Here is a 9,703-nt window from a genome sequence, read left to right on the forward strand (position 1 = left end):
CAAAGTACCCTGACTATGGAATGAAAGCCATATATCATGCATGGGCAGAGACATAGTGAAGTCAGTGAGCCTCTGTGTGGGTGTGCAACAGATCACAGCTCAGAGAACCATATTTCAGGGCCTGTGTTGCAACGAGGTCTGGGGATGAGGGTGTGCTGGATGTTTCCTGCCTTTGATCACTGCAGATCGGCAGTGGCTGCCAACCCTAAACAAAGAGGCAGCGTTGATCTAGATCAAAGTCTCAGAGGCCAGCTGCAGAGACCAGAATTATGAGAATTTGGGGAATTTTCACTCTTTTTTTTCTTTAAGCATAGGAACTGGGCAAATAAAATGAGCAGGCTGATGTGATAGTAGAAGATGGCCAGAGGAAAGAAGACACAAATAAAAAAAACCCAAACATTGGTTACAGAAGCTGAGCTACAGTTTTCTGTCTGAAATTGTGTAAGCATAAAAGCTAAGGGATATCTCCCACAGAAGAAAATACTTGAAAACTATGATCCTAGGCTGGAGTTGATGGTGAGTTTTGAATGGGGATTTGAAGACATTATGAGGCGAAAACGGAAAATTCCACACAGTAAAAATTGCGACATTTCTTGATCTAAAGCACCTAAGAGCCCCCATTAAAGGGCACTGTTATGTTTTAGCAAACTAAAAAATTTTTGTCTACTGCTCCTGGAATGACCTTTTTTTCAATACAACATCACTTTTTTTGCATTCATTGTTTTCAGCCAAAATGTCTAGATGACCAACACTTGGCTCTTGTGACAGTATTGTCCTCTAATACAAGTAACCTTTTGCTCTCACAGTTTACCCTTCATTAGAAGTGTATGAACAACAAGCACACTCTCAATATTCATTCAGCCTTCATTTTGCTGGGTTAGTCAAGGCTTTCTTAATAGTGTCTTTGACTGAAAGTAGAATACCTCTGACCATCTTAATAGCCAGCCTCTGAGTTCAGTCTACTTTGAAACTTTATTGAACATAGCTCCCTGGAGCACAAAATAAGGAAAAAAAATCTCTGGGTAAATCCTGACAATTATATTGCCTTTTATTATAAATGCATTACTCTGAAATCTCATTGTTATCCTATGGTCAGCTCATATCTGTGTTTTCTCTTCTCTTGAGATATTCCTAGCTGATCACAAGCCTCTCTTCTGTGGTCATGTACTTATGTACTTTATTCCCGGGCCTTGCATGTCCTGGAAATAATTGATTTCTACCCATTTGTTATTCTAGTAAAGTATGTAATTTGTTCCTGTGCACTCTCCTACCTTTTGAGTTGAGTTTGTTAATGCAAATATTTAACAGCTTCTGTCATGAGTCTGAGCATGAGAAACTCCATTAGCATTCAGCCAAGTATCTTCTCTTTGAGCTTTACCAGCTGTCATTTCGTCTTTAATATTTACAGTCCCATATGTCTGCTAAAGAATAAAGCCTCTAGCTCCTTTCTCCTATTCTCCATCCTCTTCCCTTCTGCTGCTGAATCAGCTTCCTATCTGGCAGCACTCTTGTCTTACTTTGATTCCTTTATGACATATCCTTGTTTTCTTGCCCTTCTTCTGACCAGAAGCCTCAATCCACCCTCCCAGTTATTTCACCTTCTCATGTGGCTTCATGGTAGTTGATTGTGTTCAGTGAAATACCATTCCCATCCTACTTTTAATGATCCCTATGTTATGGAGTTCTTGCTGTCTGCATCAAACAACTCCCTCAGCTCTTCTACCCACACCTGAAAAACCTGAAATTTGTTTTTGAATGACTTTCAGCATATCCATCACCTACTTCTCTCATTATGTTGGCAGTTTCAAAGATGACAAATGATGATATGGCCGACCAGATGAGCCATGAACAGCTGCCTTATCTATCAAAAAACAGCTGCCTTATCCTCCCCCCACCAGCAGATTTTCTCATCCGTTCTGTTCTTCTAGTCCAACTTCTTAACCAGTAACCTAGTCCTGTCCCTTTCTTTCATTTCTGGCATATCCTTTTCCATTTGTAGAAAAGTTAAACTCATTTGTTGCTGGTCTGAAAAAATACTGGTCTCTTCTTCTGATCTGTTTTTAGGTTCATGCTTCTTCTTCCCAAACTTTTACCCTGTTTTGGTATGGCCCGTCAGGCAGAAATCGTCATACATTTCTATTCCCCACCAACCTGAAGTCCCTCTTCTAGAGCTTTGAAACACAGGATTTCAGAAGATGCTGTGGGTTAGGAGTAAGTTTGTCCTTAGCACAGGGCAGCTCACCTAGGGTGTCTGACTCAGAGTCTAGCAGCTCTTGGAGCAAATTATCCTCTGTGATGAGGGTAGTGCAAAGGCAAGCCATTTAGCCAACTCTTCCTCAGTCAGCAGGACTGGGCACAGGTGTAGCAATGTTGTGCTGCTAGTTTCTGAGATCCAGGCAGCAAGGGCAGGAGAGTCTTGGAGCAGATAACCTCAATGCCACCATGCAGGTTCACATATTGCCTGAACACCTGTGCCAGTTCTGGCTTATCTTCCACTTCCTTGCTGCTATAAAATGGAATTAAAAATACATTCTTTCTGACAAGTTGAGGAATGAAACCATACATATACTTTAAAAAAAACAAAACCAAACAACTTTAAAAATGTGATCTTTATAGTTGTGATTCCCTGTAGTTTTCTGATGTTTGATCTTCATTTGCATTATGAAGGACGAAGGTAAATACTCCATCATGGTTACTATCAATTTTTTTTTCCCTTGAGTAAATTGGTATTAGGTGTATTTGTTATGAGTCAGGGCATGGATTAGTTGTCCAGTGACTGCTAATGGCTTATCTTTGCTTAACTGTATGACTTCAGAAAAGCAGCATAGTCGATCACACTGAGGACAGTCCTAAGACTCAAGGTAAATCTTAGAGGTAGATTGTAAGTGAATGGTAATAAATTGTTAATTCTGTGTTTTTTAAGGTCATATCACTTTCTTTTCACAGCTCATTATCATCTTTTTAAGAGTGGTTCCACATTGGTCTGGACCAAATCAAGTTTCTGTGAAACTCTGCAGTTGTTTGTCAGCACCTGAGCAAAAGCAGTGTGAAGAGACTGAGGTCTGGCTCCCACTATCGGGGTAAATGTCTTCATTATTATTTTTGTAAGGGAGAGAAATATGAATCTAAGTATTGTCTCCAGACCACTGAGACATCAGGCTCAGTCATAACATCCCAGTGGCAAAATAAGAAACCTATGAAGCTGTAAATAAAAACTTCAAAAGAACATGTGACTCAGAGCTGATGCAAAGATTTCTAATTTCCTGGGTGAATAGGCAGTTGGGTTTCAGCAACATTCCTACTAGATCCACTTAAAGTTTAAGGCTCTCCAAATAGAAATGCCACTGGGAGAGAAATAATAAAACTGTGTGCAGTAAAATACACATCTAAGTGTACCTTTCAGAGAAGGACTGACTTTTTCATGCAATATGGTAAATTACTCCAATTATCTTGAATGCCTTTGCCCTATTCTTCTTTCTTTAATGTGCTATCATGCTTTGTATCACTGGAGACTATGAGTTACTATGAGTTTAAAACACAGCACGTATTTAACGTAATTAAAACAAGACATGGTTACTCGAGGAACATCTACCTAAGAAATATCTATTTAGGAAGAAAAAGTATTGTGTTTTATACCTTTATTAATATTTCATCTCAGTCTAAAAGTCTTGATGTTGAAGCAGTGAAAAACATCCAGATAATTATAAACCATTCAAGGCTAGTGACTCAGCTGGCAAAGCTTCCAAAAGACAAAAACAATAATTACAAAGTAAATATTAAATGTTAAATATTTAAAAAAAATCTTGAAAGAAAAAAACCACTGGTTAACACTGATTGTTATGTAGGTAAAATTTCTGACCAATTTGAGAGATTAAACTTCTGTTTCTGAATGTGATCAAGGCTGTTCATGCCTTAAAAAAGGAGTTATGTTCTGCATTCAGAGGAACTTGACCATCACTGGAAAAAAATTTAGAATCTAACTTATGGACTTGCTAGTACTGACCGCAAAAATAAAACTGAAACAATTTTTATTTGTGCTGTGGAATGCATCCTGAAATTGTTTTATCTCTCACTATTCTGGAGAAAACTATAATCGAAAAAAATATTTGAAAGACAAAAGCATTGATTTTTTCCATTGCTCTGAAACTCGATTGAAGAGGACACTTCATTGCAGAAAATACATTTCTGTGAAAGATATGTGAATGTGGCCTTTCAGTCGGTCAGCATTTGTTAAACACTAGAAACACACAAACCACTGTGTTTGAAAATACTGCTTGGAAATGGCAAGTGGTGCTGAGGCCTTTGGTTCACTTAGGCTGTCACAGATGTAGGCAGCCACCCCTGCTCCTACCACCCACATGTGTGAACAGAGGCAAAAGAAAAAAACTAACCAGCAAGAAGTTATAAAAAGAGTCAAGGAAAAGCAAACACTCAAAACAAAAGATGGCCTATCAAAAATGTCCCAAAGGCCATTGTTGTTAGCACAATGGAGGAAAGAAATCATAGAGGTAATTTTTTCATTAATCTTTGGCCTTCACTGCAAATTGATTCTACATACATCTGTTCACTGAACAAAGAAGAACATCTATTTTGAGTGGTTTAGAAGCTGTTAATAAGAGATAGACAAACACAACATGTCAAGGCATTCCTAATTACTTATCTTTGACAGCATTACAGGGTTCTGCTGTTCAAAAAATAAATGTCCTGTGATGTCTTTTCATTTCTTCTAGGGCTACAGACAAACATTGCAGTATTTTCTTTAATAGAACCTAAATGTTACACCAATATACAATTATTTTATTCATGTATATAATCATTTTAAGCTCTCTTGAGCACTTGAAGATGCTCCAGGCACTATTTGTAGTTTGTGTGAAGGAAGCACATTGTCTTCTGTTTTGTTACATTGCAGACACAGACAGAGAGTGGTGGTTGTGAGGTTGCAGCCAGCGATGGTACTCGGTGCGGTGCAGTTAAAGCCCAATTCTAACTTCAGTAACAGATCTCAGACAAACTGGTATGAATTTAGCAACCTGTCCAAAGCTTTTGGAGAAACAAGGCAGAACAAGTAACACAAGTCCAGGGCAAAATAATAAACTTCCATGTAAACATAACTACCCTACTACTGTATCTAAGCGCAGTCAGTCAGAGCCAGTTGAGGTATTTCTGCCATCTCCATGTCATGTCATTTGGGTGACTCAAGCTACCTCTGGAGCAGAGCTTCAGGGTACAAATGTCACGTAACCAGTATGATGAAAACAACAGTTTACAGGCAGGGCTGAGGTGTCTCAGCCATTGTCAGTGCTGGGAAACAACCTCTGTTTCTCTTCATCAGTCAGGACAGGATGGTTGGAGGCCTCAACCTGAAGTGGCTGATGGACAGGTAGTTTTCTTCTTCTTAAGCAAAGATGCTCTAAGAGACCATGGTAGCGGAATTTATACTTATGTAATCACTAGGTTTAATTTATATAAAGAACTTCTTTGCTGGGAAAAATCTAACAGATGAAATAGAACCAGAAGGCTTTTGACTACAAGATGTGATGGGTCTGGATTAGAGATCACAAACCAAAACCAACTGGGAACTTCTTTTTTTTGTTTTGAAGATATCCTTGGGAATTGTACAGGTTGGTGTAAAGACTTGGAAACGATGTCCATTGGCAAATGACAAGAGTCCCAAGATCTCTCTGGGTTTTCCTCAGGAAAACTTGCAAGTTCTTGTATTCCAAGCAGAAGGCAGCCACAAAAAGGATAAGGAACACTGTACTGGAAACTGCGCTCTAATTATGGAGATTTTTCCAGAGGGACCTTGCTTGGTGAGCCATGTCTGAGGCAGGAAAGAGAGGAGACAGATTACTTCATACTTCATCTGTAAGGAGCCAACCAATGTCCTAGGGATAAGATTGGGAGAGCTTCAAACAGCCAACGGTAGCTCTCTAGGGCTTAGCCAGATAAACCAAGCTAGCAGGGACTGGTCCTGCCCCAATAATTAGATGTTTCAGAGAATAGTAGCAACGTTATGCACATAGTTTCCCAGTCCTCTTCTATCCCACGTTTATGGCTCTGGCTCAGACCTGGTGTGACCTCAGACAAAACCCATCCTGGCCAGGTCTCAGTTCTGTCCATTGTATGAAATCAGCTCAGCTTCCAAATCCCTACTTAGGCAACAAATGCAGGAAGGAAGGAAGGAAGGAAGGAAGGAAGAAAGGAAGGAAGGAAGGAAAGAAGGAAAGAAGGAAGGAAGGAAAGAAGGAAGGAAGGAAAGACGGAAGGAAGGAAGGAGGATAACTCAGAGTGATACCATTTTTTGGGTACCAGAGGGTATGAGCCAGAAAGTACCCTGTTTGCAAGTGCTGGAATGCCACCTTCTGAAACTCAGTGCACAGCAAATGGCATCACCATGTGAAACTCCAGCAGATAGCTCTTTGATGCTTCCTTTGAACTTTCATTTGCTATGGTGGACAGCATCTCATGGAAAAAATAGAATCAGTTGAAGCTCTTTTCTTGGCTTCCTTCCAACTATGCTAACCTTAATGCTGAGTCACGTATTAATGTTTCTTTAGCCGGAATGGCACCAAAGTAACCTTCTGTTCCCTGCTGCCACACCAGAGTGCTTCCAGAGGCCAGACTTAAACCTTTTATTCCCAGGACAATTATTTGAGGATGATTTTGCTGGCAGTGTGGAAGCAGAGAGCTGATATCGCTCTCCATGATACTCAAATCTGTGAGATTCCCCTTCCCCACTTCTGAGCAGAGTCAGGCCTGATCACATGTTAGATCTCAGTGCTTAAAAAGTACCATCAGCCTCACGCAGCTTCTTGGCATATGTTCTTGCTGTGCAGACTGACTTCATCTGTTTGACATTTAAGCTGTATTTTGTAGCATTTATCCAAATCCAAGCACATTTGCATTTACCCATCCAGTTATTTTCCCACTGAGAACACTGCTTTGAGACTGCTGTATTTACTAAAATCCAAGATAATGCAGCTTCTAGCACAAGCTTATAAATTATTAAGGATCATTTAAGAAAACAACCTTAAATCTGTTTCTACTACAAACTAAAGCACACAACAACATCAAGAGTTGTAGCAAGATAAAGAAATCCCAGAGGGGACTAGTGCAGCAAACTAGTGCAGATTTCTCCAGTGGAGAACTCTTTACTCTGAAACCAAATATGATATGTTCCTGGAAAGGTGCTCTTTCATAGTAATGTCAGATATCCTGAGTATATGAGGTAAACTTGAAAAAAAAAATCACTTTTTAAAACAAAAAACCAAACAAAACTCTCCCAAACTAGAAAGCAAATTGACTTCTTTGGAAAAAGTAGCCTTTTGTACAGTCCCAATTGTTTCTGTAGTTTCCATCAATATTCTTCATTCTCTTCAGTTTCCAACTAAGTTGACATGTCTACGCAAATAACTTTGCAAGAAAATTGAAATCATAGTGTTTTTTGGAAATGGAATTTATGTTTCTGCAAAAAGTACTTGCATCCATACATGAAAAAATAGAAAAGCAAATGCGTCATGGTATTAAGACAGAAAAAAACGGATTTACATTGCTCAACTTAATCACAAAAGAAGCTGAAGAACTAGTACAGATCTCATGTAAAATCTGAGTCATGAGATTCCTAATGGCTTCAGTGAGCATAGTTCACACCTAAAAAAGAATGGATTTTCAAAAACACCAGAGTAATGGCTTCTACAGTTGCTTTCAGTGAAGTGGAAGCATTTCAGCTTTACTGGCACAGAGATATGCCCTACCACACAGTAATATGAATATCACTTCTTGAACACTTACATTTCCTTCAGATATGTAGGTGTTTTTTGATGGGAGATGCTGGACATCTTGCAGGCTGGGGTAGGGCAACTGTTGACTGATGCCTGGAGAGCATTTCAGCTCTTCACATAGTCCCCCACCTGGTCCCAGCACACCAGGATATGGTAGCCAGGAGAGGTGTCCCAACCTGCTGCTTTTTATGGTGCAGATCTGAAACAACAGCTGCAGATGCATAGTTATAGTCATAATCTTTTTCAATTGCAAGGAGGAATTTAGAGGTTGGGGATCAATTGCACTCTGTATCCCACACTTACAAACTATAGAAGTGTTGCCGCTGTTGTACCTGTAGTGTGCAGGATGTGTTTATTTTTAGAACTTATCTGAAATGATTGCTTTAGTATTCAAGGAATATGCACAGCTCAGTCAATCTCAGGTTAAGATCCACATATTGCTGTTCTTACAGCATGAGGCACCATATTTGGGTAGCTTACTATGAGCTGCTTTTAGATACTGAATACTTCTTGCTCTCTTTTTTTTTTCTGAAACCAATTTCTTATTGAGAAGTGGGAGCAGAGCCTGACTGGCATGTGCTGAGGAGCAAACGGTGCTCATTGCCATAGAAGGAAGGAGATGGGGGGGTAGGAAGACCAAGCACCATAAAGAGGAGTAGGAAACTGAAAAACAAAGGAGTAATGGAAAACGAGACTGGCCAGCACTCCACATTCCCTTATCTTTGCAACAAGTAGCTCATAAACCCACGTATGCGCTTCGTACACACAAGGAGAGACCTGAAATAGAGATGTAGTAAACAGGGAAACATCATCCCCCCCACAGTGCTCTTGGGGACAGATCCATAAGAGCAGTTCCCAGTGACTTCAGGGGCATCTGCTTGTTCACTGCTAATGGGACTTGGGGCCCCTTGGAGTCCCAGAAGGAGAAATGTGGCAGGCAGAAAGGAAAGTGTCAGTCATAACTTCTCCAGTTATGCAGCGAAAATGCCTGTGTAAAACTATGCCAGGCTTCCTAGAAACTCCCCCTCACTCTCCACATTCCCTGTAATATCCAGCAGCATCATTCACATGGGCTGTCTCAGGGACAGGAGCCGCCAGAAGCAGGCTTGTCTCCAAAACGGCTGCTTTTGGTACGCGTTGCAACTCTTTTAAAGGAAAATGCTGTAATTCAGCTGCCACTGGAAAGGAATAATCTGAGACCTGTGCAGTTGTGCAGGCATGACCTTTTGAACCACACCTGTTGGGATGCTGGGACCGGTACCAGCACTTCATTCCCTCCATTGCTCCTGGCCAGGAGCAAAGGCCACATCGTTACAGTGATGCTCATTAAACTGCTCCACACTTCAGTTCCCTTTTTGAAAGCTTAGCTTATCAGTTTTGCTCTCTTATTAAAAATAAATGGAACTGAAGTAAAAGCCAGTGCTAATGTCCCTCCTGCACTGACTACCCACGCCTTGTCTGACTTCTGTTATCACTTTCAGGAGGATGAAAGCCCCACACTGTGGCTGGTAGTTTTGTATCCAGTGGACTCAGAGGAAAAGCAATATTGGGCTAAGAATGGGACCAATTATTCCACTCCTTGGTATAATACAGAAAATTTAAAAATGTAAATAATTTTATATGTTTTTCTGCCTTTTTTTTTTTAAATCTTTTTCTTTTTTTTCTTCTTCCAGCACCAAACTTAGGGTGTTTTGCCATACATCGCAGATAAGTTTTTATATACCTGCCCCTTAAAACAAGATTCAGACTTGAAAACCAGTCAGTACTTGAGAAGAAGTCTTGGTCTTTTCAGGAACCACTTGCAGAGGGCAGGTGCGTTGGTGCTTACGGTAACACTCTCACTCCTTCCAGGTTTCTGCAGGATCCTGTTTGTGTTTAGTGGGTCTTCCAGTGATAAATGACTCATATTGCTCTGAACTGAA

The sequence above is a fragment of the Neopelma chrysocephalum genome, unplaced genomic scaffold (genome assembly GCF_003984885.1).
Source record: "Neopelma chrysocephalum unplaced genomic scaffold, ASM398488v2 Primary Assembly neopelma1_96688, whole genome shotgun sequence".
NCBI classification, from domain to species: domain Eukaryota; kingdom Metazoa; phylum Chordata; class Aves; order Passeriformes; family Pipridae; genus Neopelma; species Neopelma chrysocephalum.